The sequence below is a fragment of the Harpia harpyja genome, chromosome 5 (genome assembly GCF_026419915.1).
Source record: "Harpia harpyja isolate bHarHar1 chromosome 5, bHarHar1 primary haplotype, whole genome shotgun sequence".
In the NCBI taxonomy this organism is placed as follows: Eukaryota; Metazoa; Chordata; class Aves; order Accipitriformes; family Accipitridae; genus Harpia; species Harpia harpyja.
The window spans coordinates 21,538,069-21,561,890 of NC_068944.1; the positions used below are offsets into that span (position 1 = coordinate 21,538,069).

General features: G+C 39.4%; 1 long non-coding RNA gene across 1 annotated transcript in view; it reads left to right on the plus strand.

Moving 5' to 3' along the window:
* LOC128141871 (uncharacterized) overlaps nt 1-22,543 on the plus strand; it is a 46,720-nt gene extending 24,177 nt beyond the window's left edge. Inside the window, exons 3-5 of the long non-coding RNA XR_008235205.1 lie at nt 9,796-9,885; nt 11,098-11,249; nt 21,976-22,543. This is a non-coding gene — a long non-coding RNA (uncharacterized LOC128141871). The remainder of the gene's footprint in view (nt 1-9,795; nt 9,886-11,097; nt 11,250-21,975) is intronic.
* The last annotated feature ends 1,279 nt before the right edge of the window (nt 22,544-23,822 follow it).

Below are 23,822 nucleotides of genomic sequence, written 5' to 3' on the forward strand. Positions count from 1 at the left end.
TTTCTTCCGAATTTATAGAAACTGTGTCCATTTCAAACTATCATCCATCCAAAAATCTCTAAAATTATGAAGTTTAATTTTGTTTGTTGGATATATGCTATACTTTTTATATCACTTTAAGAATCTCAATTTTCCTACTAATCAGCATTGAATGGTCTAAAGAGGCATTCACACCATCTACTTCATGCAGTACGGAGCATGTTGAGTAGAGCAGTCAAGCCTCAATGTATTAGAGATGTCACCAGACAGGGATTCAGGTCACCTGCAGCTAAAAATATACATTGTGAATCTCTTGCTGGAGGTGTTAAAAATACTCAGATTGAAGTAGTAAATTAGTTTTCTTCCAAAGGGCCTTTTCCATCACCAGCATTTTGCTCACAGTTCAGAAAGGGATTGTCTCTACTCCCTCAAGCACAGGTAACAGCACTGAAAAGTGACAGAACACATCTGGATGGCTAAAGCCAATCCTCTTGGCTGTTGCAGCTGCTGTTGTATACATGTATGCCTGGAAATACTTGCTGTGCTATCAAGCATGAAGCCTTTGTCTCAATCATATTAGCAAATCAAATGTCATTTGAACGACGTGAGTATTACTTCAAATGCCTAATTTCTATTCAAATGCGTGATTTTACACATTAAGATGCATTTTATCTCTTTCTGTTGTGTTTCTGGTTTGGCCATGCTTGCAAGATCATCCTAAAACAGATAAGATGTAATTTCATATACTCTATAAATTGATTATGAGATCAGATCGCAACTTAAAGCTATTAGCAAAAATCTAATGAACCTCCATGAGAAGACATCAGTTTTAAATATTATGTAAGCTAGCATTAAAAGGCATTGATCTCAGTTGAGATCCCTCTTGACCTTGCAGTTCTGAAAATGCTAAGGCCTTTGTAATCTCAACCATTTGCTTTCCACCTCCCTGATGTTCCTTACCTATTTTATTTTATTTTACTTTATTACCTGTCCTGTATTTGAAAAGATCATGACGCAATAATCCATCATGTCTAAAGTTGACCACAGGTTTGTGAAAATCCAAATATGTTAAATCTGCTGGCTCTGTCTAAACCAACAGTTATTTCATTAAGTACTATGATTTGTCTGAGACGATTTACCTTTCACAAATCCACGATGACTCATGCTTATTAAATTGTTCTCTTCCAAACTGAACGAATATTTAAGACAGCTAAAAATAGCATCTCAAAAGTTCTGCTACTATAGGCTCAGGCTTTGACACACTTAAACAGACTACAAAGTATCTTCTTTCACTGATTTCCGGTTGGGATTTCTTTTTCAGAGTAAGTTATTATTAAGCCTGCATAAAGGTGGCAGAATCTTTCTCATGGATGTTGTTCTTAAGATTTAATGTGGTGTTAATCACTACAACTTCTAAAAATGATCCATTCCTCATCTAGGTTACTTTTTTTCTTTTTAGATGGTAAGACATTTGTAAGTGCTTATTCATGGTATTTTAAAGGTCTAGCTATCTAAGATGTATTATTTTTCATTCACAAAGACAAGACATTAGAGATACTTTTCTGCTTATCTATGGAGGGGAGAGAGAAGCTTTAAAGCACTGGGAAGAATAGCTGTAATAAACTCTTTGAAACACTTTGAAGAGTATTTATTTCACCATCTCCCTTGATGACTATAAAAAGTACCTGTTTTTAAAACGGCATTTATTTTACATGACTATCCCAAGCAGTCTTCTTTTTTTAAAGCTGCGGTTTCTTTTTTTTTTTTTAGTTTATTTTACTTGTCACACACTTTTTATATGCCTTCATATGCTGTCCAAATTAGGGAAAGGTTAGTAAGGCTTGTGAAATCAGTGCAAGACTTCTATCACAGTTGCTGTTTAGACCTTTTTATACAGTGTTTGCTTCTTTCCCTGCTGTACTCAGTAAGTTAAAGACTCTTATTTAGTGCAGCCAGTTTTATGTAAGCCATACAAGAATAAGAAGGCAGAGCTGGAGCGGAAAGTGAGCCAGCATATACTAGTCTGCAAGACAATGAAAACTGATGGCTTATAAAGGAAAGAAGTAATGTCAGAAGAATGAATCAGAGGATCAAGCGAACAAAAACAGAGAGCAGGAAGGTGAGGTGACCACAGTACAAATGAAATCTTAATAATGCAGATTAATTTTTGTTTGTCCTAACAAGCTGCACTGTTCTAATGATGAATTTGCCAAAAATCTGGAATTGCCTCCCAGACCCCAGGAAGCATCTCTAATTTGTGCACTGAAACATAAAAGAGCCAGTCACTGGCACGTGTGGAGACTTCCACTTGCAGTGGCTTTCTCATATTTATGAATATATCTTCTAAAAACTCAAAATTCACTCTATTAATTTCCTTGTCAACATCACACAATAGTTCATTGAATTTGGCAAGGAAACTCAACAGCAACTTCTGTTTCCTCCTCCCCCAACATTCTCAGGCCATTTTTTCTTGTACAACTCATTACTACAGAAACAATCTTTCCTAAGGTATTTCAGTTTCAGAGAGCAATGCTATATTAAAGCCATTCTGCTTATAGAACATTTTGTTTCTTACTGAAAATGTCTCAGGTGAAGTACTCCATGACAATAAATGTTTTCAAGAAACAATTTCCCCAAACGCAAATGAAATGAGCATTTACTGCTATGGTGGTATTATCTCGGTTTCCACAATAACACCAATGAAGGTCATGTAAACTTTCGTATTACCCATTCTGTATTTCATCTCATTCTATATGTATGTGCGGGTAAATGTGATATATTGTAGAAATAGAGGCCTGGGAAGATTCATGTCATATAATTGCTTTCATGGAGTGATCAAGTACCACCTTAAACAAAGGTGGAGGCTTTACCTCAGAGTTCCCACAGAGCCTAGCTGTTAGAAAACCTTTTCTTAGAATTAGAAATCCAGTTTCCACTCTGATTTTATCCATGGTTAAGTTTCTTCTTCTTAGGCAAATTCATTCCTTTAGTTTAAGAAATTCCTTTCTCTTCCTAGTATGTGTCCTTATAATGAAATTATAGACAGCAACAAGATCCACATAGTCTTCATTTAGCTAAGCTGTGCATGCCACACCTTCTATACTTTCTCCATAAAAAGAGATCTCCTTTCACAGTGCATTTTCAAATTTTCTGTGTTCCTTGTTCCTCTTAATCCTCTTCCCTCTTTTATTTCACATTGATACCTCTGTATTCCTGCCTGTTTTCCCCCTTCAACTCGTCTCTACATCCCCCACATTTTCACTCTTCTGTCTCACCACCGCTTTCAAAAGCTATCTGCACATTCACTTTCTTCCTTACCTGCCGTTGCAATATTAGGCTTCAAGCTGCAGCTGGCAGCCTGTTCCTCAGCTTAATTAAAGGCCACCCTTGACCTTCATGGGAAATATCTGTATTTGGTACCTTGGGACTCTAGCTGTGCTTGGAACAGTGAGAGATATTTTTTATACGATTCAGTGCGTTAATACTGCTGATGCTAAGACTTCCAATGTGTCTGCTGGCATCCATACAAAACAACCCCCCAGAAAAACAGAAAGAATTTTTTTTTTCATTAAATATAACAAGTTCAAGGTAAAATGTGTGGAACAGAAAAAAAACCCTAATCCAATACATATGTTTCGCTACGTGAAACTAAGTCTTAAAGAATAACCAGTAGTTGCTGTGATTCTGTTTTCATGAGCTAAACTTAGTTTTGCAGCAGTGGCTCACAAACGTCTATGCCAAGTAAGATGTTCTGAGAATTAAGGAGGAAGGAAAGAAGTCTGTGGTTTGGGAGGAGAAGGAAATCCATTCTCTCTCAAAGCCATCGGAGAAATAAAAGATTCACCATCTTCTGTTTAAAATCACTCTCCGGCTGGATCAGTTTTAAGTGTCACACATTCCAAATGTGTGTCATATATTTGGACAGAAGTGCTTTAATGTCATGAGTCCTTCTGAATCATCTCTTCCAGTAGTACATCCAGGACTGTGTTCCCCAGCAGGCGGAGAGCAGCCCAGCCTGGGTTTGGGTTGCCCCAGTAGACACGCACTCACGCTGCACTGATGAGAACTGTACAGCAAGGAGAAATTCTGCTGGGAACATAAATGGCAGAGGAAAATCCTGTCCAGCACTTAGCATCACAAACAGCAAATTAAGATATGCTTACGGATATAGTGTCTATGAGCCAAAGAGAGGAAATTGTAGTAATCACCCATTGTGTTTGAGTAGTACTTTGTACTCTGAAAAAGCTTAGCATGAATGTGGTATATAACTACATTGCAGCAGGCCTGTCATTTGGAAAGTGGGAGTGAAAGAGTTCATCCTCTCATCCACCCCATCCCTCATTTGAGTTTCTCCTTGTAAAGTCATGTCAATAGCAAACAAAATCTCACAGTGCAATAAGCATGAAAATAATCAGCTTTCAATGCCCCCACTCCCACTGGATTTTAAATAGCAGATTCCCCTGAGCATAACACAGTTTTATTGGAATGCTTTGTTAAAATGGGGGCTCTGCTGTTGATGTTCAAAAGCAAACACTGCTTTATAAGTATATACATCATCTATAAGATTCAGACGTTCCACTGGGCATGTCAGTCCTTGCAGAGCGGGGGTCTTCCACAGGTATGGGAAAACTCAGGACAGCCCTGTATACCCTTGCAGGGACTGATTACATACTTGCAAGTGGAAGCTGTGTGGAGTGGTGTCCACTGAAGTAAAAGCAGCTGCTGCTATCCCGCACTCCCAGCACAGAACTAGACATGATAACACAGGAAGTCTGCCTCCACAGATGCAAAGTTTAATTTGCTTTCATCTTTCATGTAGATTTTATAAAATAAGAGGTATTAAAAGAAAAAGGCAACAATTACAAGCTCCAGAAATAGTTTATCTAAAAGAAAAGCTATTTCCTATTATGTGAGCAAAGCTTGTGCTAGATTTCAATTGCCAAAGGGTATATGAGCTGCCTGTGAAAGGTCCAACATTCTCATCTGGAAAAACTTTTAGATTTTATTCCTTTATTTGGCTTGAAACAGAGCTTTTTTGCTTTTGTTAAATCTTTAACTGAGGTCTGGGCCACAGCAAAAGCAAAAAGCGACATGCTGGCTAGAGGCCATAATTTTACATTTTAGAAGGATTTGGAGTGAAAACAGATGAAAGCTATGGGGCCCTGGTCAGATGGCAGTCAAAAGATCTGCAGGAGCCAGAAGGAACAGAGTCCAACATATTTGAATCCTGGCTCAGAAGAAATCAATGATCAGCTGAAACTGGGGATGATGCAAGGAAAAATAAAAAACCCCCAACATTCCTTGAGGTATTGCTTCAGCACTTTGTGTAGTGAGTAATGGAAAAATATGATCAAGAGGAGATTTTCATAATTCTGGCATCAAGAAATTCTGTGAAGTGTTCACATTAACCACTGTCACTCCAATGATATTTCTAAAAAGAACAGAAGCTGCAGAGGCACAGAAAGCAACAAGAACAAGGCCCAGAACAAACAAGAAGACCTGGAAAACTAGAAGAGAGCAGACTAAAGAGTAATACAGAGATCTAGTCTGTGCTCAGCACCAAATGGGAATTAGAGAAGTACTCAGGGAGGAAGCAGACTGACGTACACTCGATGAGGTAACCCATCAGGGCAGAGGAAGAATTTAGTTTGAGGGCCATGTTAGAGAAGAGGTTAGTAGAGGTCATTGTTTTGTGAAAGGTAATGAGTCGATTAACATACAGCAGCTCCAAATTTGCTGCCTCTGAAGCTTCCTGTGCTCTTGTTTAGAAAAGTCGTGGAGGTCACAAATTGCAAAGGAACCTTTTAGCTTCACTGCACAATCTTAAAGAGGTGCAGTCAATGCAGGCAACACTTGCAAGGAACAGGAAAATGCTGGAGGTGTACCCAGAAAAAAGCAAAACCCCAACTAACAGCTTTTCTGTTCTCAAATTTTGAAGAAAAACAGTCCTGAGCATTTTTATTAGAATGGTTTAAGTGAAAAAAATAACTCATAAGAAACATTTTACTTCTTTTCTTTTAAAACTAAAAACTAAAGCGATCATGCAACAGACTGAACAGTGCACTCAGGTGGTTCTCCAGTGGATCAGCTGATGTTCCTCTTTGGAAAATCCTTCACTCACAATGGTACCAAAACATTGCTTTATATGTTAACTATACTGCTTTTATAGGTATTTATATTGCTGTTGTCACTAGCTGTGCCATTTCAGTCAAATCCTGTTTCCTTTGTCATCCACGTATGGTCAGTGGAAGTAGGATATCCTCTTCGTGCTTTGGGGCACAGTTTTGCTTTCCTCGCTCAGTATTGTTTTCAGTGGCAGTTTGTATAACCATGAAAAGTAGAACTGAGCTCCTACATCACTTCTGTGCTCCTCAAAAACATCATGCAATGGATATGACCTAAGAAAATTATCACTAACTTCAGCTTTTACTGCAGTGCTGCAGACTCACTTAAAGCTACTGGGGAAAAAAAAAAAACCAGCCAACAACAAAGAATATAGGTGGACTTTCTGTCACCTAAGTATAACCACATACAAAATTAATTTTGGAGTGTTGTAAACAAGCCAGCTGAGCTTATATAGTCACTGAGGCGGTGGTGAGAGAAATAAAAAGGTGTCCATCCTTCCCATGTCTCAGGACAGGCTGAGTTACCCTCAGAAATACCTCCCTCTGCTGGCTATACGTGAAGACTCAGTTCTTCAGGTGTTTCAGTTCTCCTTGTTCTGCAGAACTTGGGTACCAAGAACAGGTACAAACTTGAGATATATCTTCATCAACTAGTTTGTATCATTAAACAAAATTATTTAAAATTAAACAAAATGTCTAACCTCCCCCCCAATCCTTTATGCTGCTATTGACATTCAGTGCATCATACACCTAATTTATTTTATAAATGCTGAATTTTCCAGCTATGATGTAAAGATCTTATATAAAATTACAGGGGGGACAAGGAGCAGGAGGGGAGAAGGCTGAAGGAAGTTAGATCTGAACATTCATTGTTTCAGAAATTCATCATTGACTATTTAAAAAAAAAAATTTAAACAGTTTTCCACATGTGCTATTGTTAAAGCCTCTGCATGTCGCACAGGAAGACGTCTTGCGCTGCTGCACCAGGCCCTTGAAAGGAAATGGAGTGGTTCAGCCAGTCATTTTTCTTTTTTCAGTTTCCATCATTGTGTCAAGGTTAAAGTTTGTTTTCCTTAAGGATACTAACTGTAAACAAGCACCCACTAACACTGATAGTCTCAAAAAATTGTGGTTTGTCTTTTAACAGAAGTTAAAACATCTGTTAGTCTTTAAGATTGGAGTTATAATACACACTTCAGTCTAGCAGCACTTAGCATTGAATTTGAAGGACATTTCCTTCATTAGAAAGCTTCCCTACAAGCAGAAAAAACATAAATGAATTCTCTCTAGAGATATTTTGCTTTTAATTGGTACTCACAACTGCCTTGCACCTCCCTCTACTCAAACCCCCACACCAAATGCTCACCCACCTTATTATGTGGCTCCATTTATCTGCACTTTTTCTTGAAAGAGGAACTAAATAATCTTTATTTGTAGAAAGAGGGTTTGCTAGCAGAAATAAATCACAAAATGCATATTCACAAATATGTAACCATTGACTACAATTTTTGGAAGTATAAAAATAAATATTGACTACAGCTTGTTTAGCGATCAATTTTTTTAGTCAATGCTGACCTGTAACATCCAAGGAGCTTAACATAATTATAACACTCGTACATTTTAAAATTAGAAACAAAATAATCTGTATTATTGTAGTACATCTGTATTTAGTAGTTACAAAATGGTGAATAAATGTTACTCTTTTTTTCTTTCATTACCATTTTCCTTGGAAAATAGAAACTGCTTTACAAACCTAAAACTAATACAGAGAATTTCTCTCTCCCTCTTTCTCCGCCATCATGAGTAGAATCCTCTCTGGGAAAACCCTTTCAGGAATATTACATTCTAAAGATCATTGATTGTTAAACTGTATTACATTCTTTTCCTATCATCTTCCTGCACTGAACACTGCAAAGACACAAATTGTTATTGTTAGCATTATTGCACTGTCTCTTGTTGTTTCCAGTGGCTCATAAATTCTGTATATCATCATATCCTTTTCCCATGACTTTACATTAGCACTGTAAAAGCCCAGAATATGGATTACTATTTTGGAGTTCATTTTGTCCTTTTTGGATTATTTTCACTGAATAATCATTTCCAGTACATGAAATTTATGTCAGATGAACAACTTCTTATTAAATGGCATGTAATCTTTACAGATACAGCTGAACCTATCTTGGGTTGCCCTGGTACAAAGAGCTGCAGCACCTTTTTGCCACATTTGTGTTCAAGAATCTTTTCCTAAGCCATCTCTGATAGTCTCAGCTGTCACAAGGAAAAAATCTTGGGACAGTAAACAAGAATTTGACATTGGTCTGGATCCACAGAGAGCACTCAAAAAAAGATCAGGAGCCAAAGACAGTATTTTGAATTATTCTTGCTGTTAACCATTTCAGAGCTAATGAAAAAACCAGCAGGCGTGAACATAATGTGAACATCCACCGAACGGCTGAGAGCTTTACCTCACAGCTCAGATGGACAGGGAGCTCAGATGGACAGGGCTTGGAGTGCCACCTTCTTTTCCCTCCTGACCCAGGTTAAATATTGACTGGACTGAGCTTAAGGCCATTTGTTATTCGCGAGCCAAGGTCATTATTAATGCAACAGCTCATAGGGTCCAAAATGTGCTAAGCACTTTACAGAGATGTAGGGCAAGCCAGGCCTCAATCCCACAAAGCTGGTATGTCAATGTCAATTTTAGACACAGCGACCAAACCTGCCACTCCTCCCTCTCCCTCCTTCCCTCCTGTACCTGTTTCCCTGGGCCAAGTTGCCTCTCTGGTCACTTGGAAAATCAGAACACACATTTAGCTTTAGGAAACTAAAATTTGCCTCAGCATCTGAGTTTTGAAAACACCGAGACCCAGGTATTTTTGCAAAAGGGATGGGGATTAATAGCTCACTCTGGGATTGGTCACCTCTGGTTGCACGGTGAGTAGAAAATCCCTTCAGCCACATCAAGGACTAAACAGATATATGGAATCAGCTCTCCCTAGATCTAGCAATGGCGTCTTCAGGTAAAGGCTACTGCACATTGTAGCAAAGGGGGTGGGGAAATGGTGACCTCCATCACTTATAAATCTGTCATTAAATTGTCTTTATTTGAAAGAAGAAATATTGCAATAATATAAATATTGTTTTTAAAAGCAGCTTGATACAGACTAGTTCCAACTTGTCTGTGAGACACTGGAAAAATCAGCATTTTCAGAAAACAGGCTTTTGCTTCTCACATGTTCTGTCTCTTTTAGTTAATTCAGTGGAAATGACAGTTCAGGGTGAACCGGCAAAAAGTTTAGTCTAGATCAAAGGTTAAATTTTCAGCTCCCCTCTCTAATCATAAATGAAGTTTTGAAAACATGTTTTGGAAATGGTATTTTGTGAAATGTATTTCAAGGTGGCCTTTTAGGGTAGTCAGTATTACAAGAGCCAACGTGACACATATTGTGTAGAAGAGGGAAAGAAAGAGCTCATGTAAAAGGGATTTAAGTAAGCTTATCAAAACTGCTCTTGTTGAGTTGCATTTTTCTCCAGCTGAATTCCTGCTCAGTAGCAGTTTACCAACTGGGTCCTCCTCAAATTAAATCTACAGTTTTCTCTGCAAGGAAAGGGAAAAAATAATAAATCAAAACCGATGAGGTATTCTTTATACTATTGATGTCTTCATTTTTTCTTCCTGTGTCACTGTTAGATTTGAAAGGAGAAAACAACGAGTGATATTGAATGTGAAAAATGAAAACTGCCCACCCAGTGAAAAGAAGGGAAAGAAGAAATCAGGAGGGTGAGTTAGCAATTCCCTAAGCATATGCAATATCTGTAATTTTCAAACTTGACAATTGTGCTGAGACAGAGAGGGGAAGTGGACTGACTAGGAGAGCATTTGCTCTTTCGCAAACAGACTTGCAAGAGAAGTACATCAGTCATTTTGTCCAGGTTGTGTGTAACACGTGCACATCTCAACACAGGCGCAGAACGGCAGTGACAGGAGGGACGAGTGTTCTCACCTGCTTTTCCTCTCCTGCTCGCTCTGCCTTCCCTGCACAGAGAAAATTGACACAGGCCTTCCTTTCTCCAAGAGGAGATGTTAGCTCGAAATCCAGTCAATTAAAACACTTTCCTTATCCTTCTCTAGATGCATCCACTAACACCTGTGCTAATTTTTTTTCAAATTTTAAAGTTGTATTATCTTGTTTCTTTTTTAATTCCTTCTTTTGTTGCTATGTGATGCTTTTCTCTCTCTCCTTCCCCAACCCCTCCCTTATGTCCTTCCCCCCAGGATAACAGAGTGACTAGACTGAGCAAACATTGAAACAGACAATGTACAGATTGCTTTCAAATGCACAAGAAAACAAACCAGGAGAGAAGAGATAAAAATTGATAGGTTTCTCTTCTCCCTCTTTAATCATAGGTGTTATTATAACAATAGAGGTAAAATATTTTCAGATAGAGGTGTGATTTTTAAATTGATAATGTCTGTAAGTTCAGAGAGTGGTTGAGAAGTTGGAACTCATCAGCTTCTGTGTGCTGGAGCACTGGCACATTAGGCAGAATGAAGAGTGCAAGGGTGCTGCACTGAGCTCTGCTCACCCATATCATCACATATGATTAAGATCACACGTAGCCTTCTTGCAGTTCTGTAGGAAGATATATCTAGAGTTTGACTGTCACTAGACTGTACAGAATTTAGTGGGCCTTTTTGTTGCACTCATCTTACCTCTTTATTTTTCTTGTCTGGCTGCTTCTGATTGATTGTTATCCAGAGAGCCATTCCAATGTCTAAGAAATTAATTGATGCTATAGTCTTGCTAGGGTTTGTTTTCAGCTGCTACACTTAACTGATTATTTGTCTGAAGGTGGTTCTTCAGATACAGGAATTTGAATAAAATTAACAGTGAAACCAGAATATTTTCTTGCAAGTAAATATTTGTAGTGAACAGACATTGAATACGATGTGTAGCATTCCACACAGTTACCAAATTTGTCTTTATTGCAGGCATGTATATCTAAGAGTCTTGTCCTTACTTCAGAGATGCTGCATACTTACAGCTCTGCCTTCAGTGGGGGGGTGCAGGACACCAATTCTCCACAAACCACCAACTTGCTGAAAGATAACTTACACTGAATCCATCTCCTCTACAAGACCGGGTATGTAAATGTATTTCCTTGCAACCAGAAAGCTTGCATTATCTCCTGTTTTAGGATATTTGAATGCTGCCCCTGTGCGCCTATCTCAACAGTTAGTTCACACTCTGTTAACAGTCATCATTTGTTTTGCCTGAGATATATCTCTGTGTGGGCACTAGAGGACATTGGTATACATAAGACATAAGAACTGAAACATCAACCTGTATTTTTGATGAGGACGTGCAGAAGGTGTGGATTTGGGTCTAAGTCCAAGAACAAATAGAATTTATGAGTAGTTTGGGTGAAAGAAAACTCTTTTCCTTGCACTTTCAGATATTTTCTTTCAGGACTCAAAGGATCACTGGCTGGAGCCATCAAAAATTCTTCCCTTATATGACAGACTAGAACTAGAAGCAGAACCTCTGTTGCCAGACTGACTCATCTGGCTTCCCCAAACAAGAACAATACGTATCTTTATAGCCCTTCTCACTTTATATTGGGTGGATCCTGTAACCAAGTTGTTAAGACCATGTGTCTTGCCTCGATATCTTGCAGACTTTCCAGGAGACTCAGACAATCAGTGCAAAAATACACTCTGATCTAGGACCTCCCCTGGCTTTCACCTTCAGGAAAATAATTGACTGAGGTTTAAAAAGCAAGCATTCCTTTGTATTAATTCATTATAAGTTGTGGGCAGCAGCATGTATTCTTCTGGTAGCCATTATGGATCTCAACACCTTTTACAAGTATAAGATATTATACATTACAGCATAGAGAGAAAGGACAGTGTAGAAGCTGGTGACAAGAGATGGCCCTTCCCTCAGTGAAAAACTGATTATCAGTCAATTTTTTATTTGTCTGGGTAACACTCAAGACACCAATTAACTACTTGTCTTTCCCTTATTAGTAATATCTACACTGTGCTATACAGGAAAAGTGTCTTAATCAAAATTAACAAGGCACAAAGCACTAGTTGGATAGCAATTAGCAGACAGTGTCATTGCCATATCTTGCTAATAAGATGAAACAATAGAGAAGAAAATGTATTCTTTGTGTCTAATGGATGCTGTAGATCAAATAACATCTCAGAGATTTCTGAAGTAGTGTAAACAGAATGACTCCCTGTTGTGATAAGTCATCTTGGATCAATGGTGGAACTAGAATAATCGCTGGCATGTAACTGATGTGGAAAAGGGAAAAATACAACATACTGAATTTTATGTTATCAGATGAACAGCTTCATTTGAGTCTGCAAGAGTGTTTGACCAACTCTGTACTAGGTAGGAGACAGACACTAATGGGGCTGGTTTGTTTTTGCAGACAGATGTCTACAGTTCCACCCTTTCTCCCTCTTGTTGCCCAACGTCAGCCCAAGATCAACATGATTCAAAAGCAGGTTTCACTTATCTGACATCCACATGTGCTCCTTTAGGGGACAGAGGCTTAGATAAATGGTCTGGGTTTTGAGGTCATCTCTATAACAGGATTAAAAATATTAACTGGCTCATAAATTTGTTTTACCAGAGTAGCATTGCCTGACTGAGCCTGTATCTTTTTTATTGCTAGCTACAGTTATGTTTATTGACAGACAAGGATTATAAAATGATGACACAAAGCAGTAGTTATTCTGGGTTCCAGCAGGAACAATAAATTCTCTGCCTCCACTTCTGGAAATGTTTCAAGGCTTTTTCTTCATGAATAGTTACTCTATAATGCCACAGTGTTTTCTTGACTAACATTACTCATTTAGTTCACCTGTGTTGCTCCAATCAGTAGAACAGAGATGCAGAAGAAAGTGGTATAATACTATCAAATTTACAAAGCCCTAAATAGACAGAAATTAATTTTTTCTGTAAATCTTAGTTGCCAACATCAAAAGCAGAGTTTCATCTGTTTAGGGATGTTTCTAAACACAAAAAAACCAAACCACCAAAAAGGCAAACAAGAAAACTCGATAAACTTGAAGAGCTTCAATTAGAGAGAAAGAAATAAAGAACATCTACACTTCTCAATACACAACAAAATGACACAAAATCTAGAGCCTCTTGGCCTTTACAAATGAAAATTAATGTATCTAAGAATAAGAAGAATCTTTTTTAACATAGTGTCACACTGTTGCCACTGTCTGTGTCCCCCTAACTTCTAACTCCTTTTCTGCCTTATACTACTACTGTTTTTTCCCCATTTCATGTATGCAAAGCACTTCTATAGCAATTGCATGTGCCTTTATGAAATTTCCACTAGCTGATTTTAGAACAACTTTCCACTTTCTGGAAATACTTCCAAATTTAAAAGCATCCTCATCATTTCATCATCCAGATCATTGATCAGCAAAGGATTGAATAGAACTGGGCTCAGAAACACCCCATTTTACATGTCCTCCCAGATGGGACAACAAATCATTGATAGTTTCTCTTTGATTTTGTTTTCTCAACCAGCTGTGAGCTTTCTCTGTGGTGATTTAATCATATGCCTTAATTTGCTTAAGATAATGCTATGTAGGAGACTCAAGAGCCTTACTGAAGTCAAGATATATCACATCTACTGCTTCCCCCTTATTCACTTATCCTGTCAAAGAAAGAAATTAGATTGGTGTGATACAATTTCTCCTTGACAAATTCACATTCACTAGACTATTATACCCTTGAGGTGCTTATAAATTGATTGATTGATCCTCCACCACACAGCTTCAGTTCAAGGAAAATCACTTCACCAGCATCTACTCTGATGTGCAGCTAATTGGGCTCAGTTCTGTGATTTCAAATCTACTTCTGCTGGTTTGGTATTGTCTTCCCAAAGAGGCCTCCTAACTACCTTGATCATGTGTTCTTTTAGTCCCAAAGCTAACCAGGTTATATGAGCTTTACCTGCCGTACTCAAGAACACAAGACCTATGAACACTATCCATGCTCACAAAAAGACCATGCGCCCTCTGACCTCTTTCTACTGTACTATCAAACATAAAATCACTACCTGTTGATGAGAGTGACTGACCATTTCTGGGGTGCATGCTGCTGGGGTGCATGCTGCTGGGGTGCATGAGCAATAATTTTTTGCCATTTATGCAGAAAGATTCCAGCTGAAGAGCAGAACTCAGTAGATAGAATTATTGGTAAGCAATGTTTGTAATTTATGTAAACGAAGCTGCCCAGAACTGTCTTGTCTTCTTTTTTCCTACAAAGGGAGCAGAGAGTTTCAGTTTTCTAAGCCATTTGACCCTGAGGCTTACATTTGGAAATCCATGCTAATAGACACTACATAATTATTATTTTAATTAGAAAAGCTGCAAAAATATTCTACTGAGTCTCTTAATTCAAATAGTGTAACTGCTACATAGGGCTTAGTCCTACAACGGTTTCAGCACAGTTATACTGAGCACAGTCGGCTTTTTGCTCAAAACAAGCTCAATATTTTGGCATGGCATCCTCACAATGCAGAATTAGGTTACTGAAAGGGTGTTTGAACCCAAGCCGACCACAAGTAAATACTCCACTATTAAATACTGCAAATTTGACTCTTACACTGACGACTTATGAGTAAAGGATTTCGTTAAAAATGTTAACATGCATAGAGACCTAATTTTATAGTTCTTACTTGGGCAAAACTCCTGCTGCAACTAAGGAAGGATAGTCCAACCTCAGTGTGAGGTGATCTAGCTTCAGACACAGTCCTGTCCTCATTCTTGTTTGATCTTGGTCCTCTGTTAGGCTCTGCCATTGCAAAACTTATGCACAGAAATTCACTGGGACCACTCCCACCAGTACCTAAGATTTTTAGGATCCCAGTACCTCACTTTCCTATTTATGAAACAGAAATAAATATTACTTTCCTACATCAATGTTTGAAGAGCTGAGAGACATTTTTAGGGGCCAGAGAAGTACCAAAATAATAGACAATCTGTTTCAAAGATAATGCAAAACACTGAATAGGTCATTATAGAATAATTTGATTCAAAGAAACATTAACACAGAGCAAAATGACTGAATTAATAGTATAATTTTGCTATTTCTTTTCTTTCTTTGTTTGCAAACATATAACAGATAACATTTGCAGAATGATAACATTTTTTTGTATTCCATCATTTACCAGTGCAAGTATATCCATTCACTTTATTTTATAAGCAGTCAAATTACTCTGACTCCTTATATACTTCTGTGAAAAAAGATGTCTGCCTTAAGATTTACATGCCCCCTCTTCCACTCATCACTAAGGGTGTGTTTGTGTTTTGCAAAGGGATACAGCATGATGCCCGAGGTAGGTTTCATCCCAGCTTGTATGTCCACACATTGCTATACAGAGCCCTGCTACTAACCTTAAGTGGAAGCAATGGAAGTTCTAAAACATGGCACTGTACCTGCACCAGTAAAGCCTTGCCTCTCAGCAACTCGACTGGGACCTGGGCTGGGATGGGGCCGGGCTGCTTCCTGCTCTTCTTTTCCATGCAGATCTACTCCAAGAAAAGTCCCATCACTGCTTTTATGTTCCTGCCACAGGTCTTTCAGCAAGATATGGAAGCTAAGATTATACAACAGGAAAACAAGCAGATCCTCAAATGTTCTGTAAAAATTTAAGAGCTTTATAAAAACAGGGAAATAAGGTCAAAGATGCATTTCAACTTAATTACTTTGAATACTTAAAATACTTTAAAAAATTAATTTGAATATGAGACTTGGACTGTATCTTAGTTCTCTGCCATAGTTTTATCTACCTAAGAAACAGCAACAACATGAGCTTTCTTCGTGACTCTGTAAGTGTAGCTGGCTGAGAACAGCTGGGGGGCTGGGATGTGTGTGCCCCTCCTGACACTGCCAAGGTTACTTGTGAATAAGAATCACGTTTGCTTCTGTTACATCAGAAAACAATTAGTCTTCATTGTTTACCAACCAGGAGTAATCAAAAGCAGTAAGAAAATAAACTGTATTTTCAAGTACCTATGAAGATATTATAAAAACAAAATGCAAACTAAAGCTGAGGATAGCTCCTTGACTGCCTCTTACATGAAAATGAAGATTTAGGTATTTTACAAACAGATTATTTTTTTCACATTTCAGTGAAGACATATTTGATGGTGTAAGCTCCAGATGTATGGCAAAGTGATCCAGAATACCTTATCTGCTCTGGAAACAGTTAAGGTCGGAGTAGATACACAAGAGCTGCTTCATTTGTTTAGGTTTGATTTGCAAGGGTGATTTTAGCAATACCAATGGGGAAATGTGGCTCCTTTTTACTGGAGTGGAGGAGAAAAGTATTGCTATGAGTAGCCAGGAGTGCACTTGTAAGGTACTGACACACTGCTCGCCACTGTGATTACAGGGATAGATAATTATCTAGCTTTGAACAGAGTGCAGAAACTAAAAGAGTTGAACTGCTGACTCTATATTAAACTGAGGGCTAGGAGCAATAAAGGATGCGTAAGTCCAAATTAGGCACTGCTCTGCACAAAACAGAAAACACCCAGTTCACTGAGCAGAAATTAAAATCCAGCTGGTCCAGAAAACCCTGAGCAGGTACCTGCTTTCATCTAGTTAGCAAGAAAGACTAAACTTCAGGCTCTGTGCCAAACCATCCCAGGGAATGAAGGCTCTTCCATGTGGTGGGGACCCAGAGCCTGCTACCTGAGGTGAGTTTTCCTCCTGAGAAGACACAATGAGGTGTTCCCCCCATGCACCTTTTCTGCAATAGCATGTGCTTAAGAATTGGGCTCAGAGGCCTTCCAAACCTGGGGGAAGATGAGAGAGAGGAGAGGGAGAGGAGAGTAGATGGAAAGCAGCATTTCAAAAGAAAGCAAGAGCACTTCTGATTTCTGTGGGGCCCAGTCCAGCCCCAGAGATGTAGCGACCACTAAGAGGAATTAGACTGTCCCCTGATTAGATTTTGGATGTCAGTGGAAAATGAGTAAGAGCCAAAAAAGCCCAGCAAGTTTAGATACTGCTGGCTAGATTTTGAGTGGGTTTAAAAAAAAAAACCAAAACAACCCAAAATCATCATTTCAGATTTATATACCTAAATGCTGCAAATGCAACTGTAGTTTCTGGAGAACTTTCTCAGGTTCAGCATCACATGATTCACACTGTACTTCCAGACTACAAGCCCCTCACTACAGCAGTCCACTACAGTCCACTGCGCTGTAACCCACGTGAGGTTTCTTCTCCTGCGTGTGGCACATGTTTGCCACAGGGACTCTATACCAGTTTAACTCAGTCATAACTTTCTTCAGCAGAGAACATTCAGCTACAGTCTGGCTTTCCAAAAAAAAAAAAAATCACAGACTCGGAAAGGTAAATCTCCTATCAATTTTTAGCTGTAAGCTCACCATAGCAGAATATCATTTAGAAAAAAATCCCAAACTTGCTGACAGTCAAATAAAAAATGATGCAGTTTGTAGTAAATATCAGCAGAACAACAGACTGCCTTTCTTAGATTCAAATCCCAGGCTAGTGTTATGCACATTGTTAAAACTTCTTTCTATGTGTAAGTTTTTCTATAGAATTTATCCTGGAGTATCTAAGCCTTGTACAGCTGCTCCCCCACTATTCTGTGATTATCTGAAAAGCCAGCTGAAAGCTCGGTTTTAGGCTTCTCCTTCTTCATGCGATATTACTTTACTGTAGTTATTTGATGAAATGCTGTGTGTGACAGAGAGACATGTTTCAGAACATGAAGAGAAATACCCTTGTAAAAGTATTCAAAGCCTCAGGCCCGTTATTAACTGCTCACCAATGGTTGTGATCTCTGTCACTGTTGCTCCCAGGGGTGCCAGAATGGTGCAGAGCTCCCTGGGCACAATGCAGGATTTGAAATGGAGAGAACACACTGGTAGTTAGAGTGGTTTTTTCAGATGAGTTAGAGAGGGGATAGGTGAAAAGAAGGGCAGCAGACAGCTGTGCAGCAGCAGTCCTTTTCAAAAACGTAGACTGTGCAGGGATGCAGTGGTCCTCTACTGAGGCACCCTACGCTGAGACACTGGGATAGTACGTTACTATATGCTAATAGATAACCCATATGCTAATCATAACATAGTAGATCTGTCCAGCAGACTCAAGCAGGAGCCAGTACCTCTCTGTGTCTAAGGGAGCTAATATGGTGAAAAACTAAGAAAAGGGGGAAAACTATGAGAAGCTTTAGAAATAATCAGGTCTGTAGATGAAACCAGCACCAGGTCCTGTTCTGCTGCCAAAGCATAACCGTACCAGGAAGTTTTTGTGTTTGTACCTTACATACTGCATAACAAATTCTCTTCTAGGTGACCACTTAAGGAGCTGAAAAAAAATATTTTTTAGGAAAGGTGGTCTTCAAATAAAGTGAAGCATAACTACTCAACAGGCTGGGAATGCTTTGGGAAAGTCTGTTTGGACAGATGGCTGCTTAACAAGAATGGTCTCTTGACCAGGTTTCTCAGTCTGCATTCCAGGTGCCTGCATGTAAGGAAGCAGATCACATGCACTGTTTCAAATGTGTATTGATTTGCCAGTGGGGAGAGAGAAAATTCTGTCTTTGATAAAGAATTTGATTTGATGATCATTTACAGACCACAACACATGAAGTCTTGACACTGTTTCTTCACCCTAATTACTTTGTGAGCCATCTGGTGCACCTGCTGTTACAGTGAGGCAGGAATAACAGTTTTACACCCTCCCTCCCTTTTCTTTTCCTTTTTCTCACACTGAGATGGATCTTTTAAGCTAACATCCACCTGACATGGCCAGACAGTGCAGATGTAGACGCAGGTGCAAACTCGGTCAACCGTGCCGCCAGATGGCTCTTACTTCTTAAGACAGCCAAAGTAATAACCCCAGATAAAGGGCCTACCAGAAAGACTATCCTGCAGGAAAACACTAGGTCAGAGATGGAGTTTATGAGGATCCCAAAGAGGTAATCAGTTTTGAATCTGTGGTGAAAACAGGACTGGTCAAGCCCCCTCGAAATTTGGATGAAATGACATATTGATAATTGAGCAATAGGAAAATTGGTTAAAATGCAACAGTCTCTCCTAAAGGCTGATTACATAAGCATAAATGCCAGTAGCTAGGTGCCAAGATGAAAGCCATAGCTTCCTTTTCTCCTGCTGAGTAATATGCTCTGCAACTGAGAAAGCCAAGAGACAAAAGCAATAGGATATTTTATAGTCTGGTTTCTTTTAAACATCAGAGGAATCACACTTCCAATGGCTGAACTCCAAACAAACAAACAAGCAAGCAAAATGAAACAATTGTGCCCTCCCTCAACCTCTCCCTTTAGTATCTTTAATTAATGGCCCACAAAGTGTGAAAGTTCAAAGGAATGAGTTTCAGGCTTGGGAAGCTGCCTCAGTAAACAAGTTCATCTGGGCAGAAGAAGCTCAAAGTATTCCAGAGGCCACCTCTGCTTCCACAGTTGAATGAACTTCTCCTTGTTAACCTGAATGCGCTATAGGGGAAAGGCATCAGAAAGAAAAACATCTTTTTTAGCCAGCTATTCCAACATACCTTCTTCAGGACTATCACAGATCACTTGGGGCTTTTCTGGCCTCAAGGGACAGCATTAAAAAGTGCCCTCCTCTCTGGTGATCATCCCAGCAGTCATGTTGCCTAAATGAGTGCTTCGCTGAGCAGAATTAATTGCTGCTTTCCACCTGTATTTTCTTGAGAGAGAATTTCTGACAGAGTGACTGGCAGATGCTGTGCTACTTGGGACAGTGGGTCCAAAAAATCAGCATGCAAAAGTGATGGGAGGTGTGAATCCACAGGCAAGACTCCCTCGGCCCTGCCATTCTGATAGTGACACACAAATGCCTTTGGGGTTGGCCAAGGAGCAGAGTCAGCCCTGCTCCAGGCCCTCTGAAAAGTGAGAAAGAAATGGAGCGTGGGGGAACTTCACAGAAGCAAATCTTAGTGAGAGGTGGGGTTGCAATACACACAAGTCATGCCAAGCTCCCCAGTTTTAGTCCTCAATGACTATGAAAATGGCCCAGGCATATGTCTCCTCTGACAGGTATTCTCTGAATTCTCCTGCCTGGAGGGGTCCTTAAAGCCTGATGTCTCAGTGCCAGCAGCCCAAAGACTTCCATCACCATGAAGGCGATGAGATCCCAAAGGTGGCTCATAATTCCTGACATACCCTAGAGAATCAAATCAATTCCAGATTTCTCATGTGTCTGACCAACATCCTTCGTCCAGCTTGCATTCTTTCTCAGTGGTTTACTCCCATTCTTCTGGAGCACAAAAAGATAGTTTTGACTTTCTGAAGGCCATTTCCTGCCTCTCCTCTCCTCTCCTCTCCTCTCCTCTCCTCTCCTCTCCTCTCCTCTCCTCTCCTCTCCTCTCCTCTCCTCTCCTCTCCTCTCCTCTCCTCTCCTCTCCTCTCCTCTCCTCTCCGCCAGTGGGGTCAGGCCCATGCACAAAGCAATCACAAGCAAAGAGAAATGCAAGATCAGACTGGGAGAGTTGTGCCTTGACCCTTTGTATGAAGGTGTCTGTCACTGCCATAAATACCACTTTGCTGACACAGTTGAGAAACCTTGAAAATTATTATTACTTCTAGAACTTAGAACTAAGAGTTTTATCCTTGGACCAGTACCACCTGCACAAACCCACAACACTGAGACATCTCCCTACCACAAGAGCTTTAAATGCTGTGTATTAGGCAGCAGATGGAGATGCGGAGTGTAAGGAGGCAGTAAGACCTTCCTCACCAGCCTGATAGATGCTGTTCTTAGCACAGCAAAACCTAACTGTTGCCAAGTTTTTGTAGGTATGTTGAAAAAGGAGAGTTTTACTGAGGTTTTGAAAGATAATATGAAAGAGGATAATGTAAACAAGAAAAGAACCATATTCTGGATTGTCATGCTTTTTCAAAAATTCTTTTGAACACAGCACACAGGGACAGCAAAGCTACCTAAGTCCTGTACTCTGTGTTGTGTTGTGAGAACAAACCTTTTCCCAGAAGTCCTGGTTTATTTATTGCCCATTCAGTTTGACGGCCATATGTAGAGCTAAACCTTTGCTAGTCTTCCTGGAAACTAAGCCAGCCAAACCACTGAAGAGATATATTTAGGATGGAGGAGTTGTAGGGGACAGCTGGAGCATATCTCTTATACTTCTTTACTGTGGCACTATTTAGCCTTGTCACTGGGCCCAGAGTGAAATAGCTTGTACTCATATTTTAATGAATGACAGGCAAACAAATTCAAGTGATGAAGTTGTGATCAACTCTTCCACAGTAAAACAAAAATTTGGCTAAGCCTGTATTTGATTTGGCCTACAAATACATTGTCCTATTAACAACCTCACCAAAAGGCAGCCTTAAAACTGGAACAAATTGTTTTTCTGAGATCAGGGCTTTCAGTGAGTGCTTTGATTTGGATGTAAAATCCAAGGACAGTGCCTATGAGGTTTTGATACTAGAGATTCACTGGGCAATTTCTGAATTCACTGAGAGGTAATTATCACCAATACTGGGATTTGCATGACAAGACTGTGCTATGTAGGATGGCTTTGTTTTACAATGTTGTCTCTTTTCTGGGCTCACCATGATCTACAGTACGTGTATATTGGTTCTCATCCTGCATTCTGAGCAGCCTGCATTGGCAGCAACACAAATTTTATATCACTCATTAGTAATATAAATAAAGCATTCCAACATTCATTAATGGTTAATCTGAGGCTCGTAACCAAGAAAAGGGAAAATCAGGATCCTCCTTTCAGGACAATGGGATGATTCTTGCAGCAACTTGTCTCTAACTCCAACTTTTTTCTTCCCTTTTTTGCAGCTGAATTTCCATTTGGAAAAGCAAAGTGACAGGGCTAAGTGAGAGCCTTTGCAATATACTGCAGTATGCAAGAAGCAGAAGGAAGACCTTACAGCCTGGCTAAAACAGCCCCACTCCATAAGAGGGCAGTGGAAGAAATGAGAACTGAAAAATATTCAGAAATTATTTTCAGTAGCATTGAAGTTACAGTTTCCATAGAGGCAAGGTTCCCAGTGGTTTCAGGTAGCTGGGGGGACAAGCTCTCTGCTGAGCAAAGTTTCAGGGATTGCACTGAAGTCCGAAGGATTACTGCATACAGGAATTTGTCCTTTGGCTCTCCACTCGCACTCAATTTTCTGTCTAAACCCACGATTTAATTTGGGTGAATCCTGATTTATACCACTATGAATAAAAGGGAGCTGAGGCCATCAGTAGTATAAATAAAGCCTTAGCTCAGTGGCAATCTTGCTTGAGAACTGCAGGATCAGGCTGTATAGTACTGGTAGCTCTTTGGCATTTGATGAGCAAGTTACCTTTATTTATAACATGGTACAGCAGGACGCGTCACTGTGATTGACTTATAACAACTGCAAGGTCAGAAGTTTGATACACTGAGGGAAAAGTGTCCTGGCAATGTATATCTGGAGACTGTGTTGAATCAGGGATATGTAAAAGGTTAAATAGGGTAAATCTCAAAGCTTTGGCTTTTTTATATCTCAGACTAGCTTTTTAGAAACATCCTTGGAGGATACTAAAGAGTGCCTTCTATAGCAGAATGCTGAATTCACCCTTTTTGCCACCTTCTGTGACCTTTTCACCACCTCCTTACTTGTGCTTTGTAAAACAAGAACCACTAAAACAACCCCATCATCAAATCCACAGCATCCATTCCTTCATTGATTCTTGAGGTGATAACAAGCTCAGCTAGGAACACATTTTAATAATTTTACAGCTATAATTATCATTTTGGCTTTGCTAGGATTTTTGAAAGATAAACTGTGCAATCTGTTTATAAGCTTGATAAGCAGGAGGACCTAGTGCCCTTTTCTTCTAGTAAATTCATGGGGAGTCTCATATGCAGAGTGAAATAATCTAAAAGAGCATCAAACAAAACAACAAGGCTTCCAATTAAGCATAATCTTGCAGTAGGTGGGTGCAATAAATACCTCACCAGTGAAGGGAAAGAAAGCATTGTATTTTACACAGAAATACAGACATTTCAGTAAATACTTAGAAAGTGGCGATCTTCCATCAGCAATCCCATCCACACTAACACTTATCCCAGGGCAAAAGGTGAGGGTGAAAAGCTATTCCAGGTATACCTTTGGTGTATACCAAGAGGATACATTTTGAAGGAGAGCTCCATTTTACACAGCTGGTTAGTTACATGATATGTATCTGCTCATTTGCAAAATTGTATTTTGTAAGCAAAAACAAATGGAGAAAAATAGCAGGAAAGACAATGAAGAATGGAAACACAATTTCAAGGATGTCAGAAGCAGGGGCTTTGGGTAAAGTATGAAAGCGGTCCCAAAGACAAGGCTTATGGGGGCCTGATAACTGTTTCCTAGCAACAGGAATACTATTAAGGATGATGCTGAAGTCCAGTTTAATACGTTTATCCAGTGCTCTGAAGGACAAGACAGTAACATCAAATTCTTCAATTTATACAGGGCTACTCAGTCAGGTTCTGTAACAATCTTTACGAGAAGAGTTTCTACAGGTCCTGCATATGTACCTATATATACCTGCATATATGTGTTGGTTCTTTTCCAGCAGAACAGGGAAACAGTGTTATTTATTGGAATACCTGCTTTGGGTTATTTAATTAGATACAAGACTGCAAATGAGTTAAACACAATTATGTA